Genomic DNA, 622 nt, shown 5'->3' on the forward strand with positions numbered 1-622 from the left:
TTCGGTGAAAAGAAAATTCCTTCTTGCACAACATGCACAATACTTTATGTCGGTCGACTGTTCCATCTTGTTATTTTTTTAATACTCAAATTTCCCATCAAGAGGGCCGATGTGCGTTTATCATCTTCCATATTGAGTTGATTGGTTCAGCTGCCCGTCACTACCAGATCAACTGTCCATTTGCGCATGTGCGAAGGTAACTCTGCTTGGACTAACTGCCCGAAATGCATTGACAGAAACATTTCAGGGATTGTGAGTCATTCTGCAGCCCAGATTCCTTTGTAACACTTCCGGAGTCGTTACAGTACACTAGGACCAGTTAGGTTCGACTACTAGAGTAGTAATGAGTGTAGCATGTAATAAAGACCACAGACCAGAAAGTAAATTTAAATTGCCAGCTTGTTATTTTGCAAAGACAGAGAATAGACAGTTGACACGCACTACATAACACATTCAACATCACGTTTAGGGAAACAAGATGTTTCTTGTTTATCTCAAAACCTTTTATTTGGCTTTAAAATGATGTTATTTTAGACCTAGGTTATTGTTTTATTTATTTCAAGTTCTAAGTTCAAGTTTATCCTTTGATCTATTTGCATTAACACTGTGTTATTTTAAATCA

Source organism: Pundamilia nyererei, unplaced genomic scaffold (assembly GCF_000239375.1).
Source record: "Pundamilia nyererei isolate P.nyererei 1_Seehausen unplaced genomic scaffold, PunNye1.0 scaffold00282, whole genome shotgun sequence".
NCBI classification, from domain to species: domain Eukaryota; kingdom Metazoa; phylum Chordata; class Actinopteri; order Cichliformes; family Cichlidae; genus Pundamilia; species Pundamilia nyererei.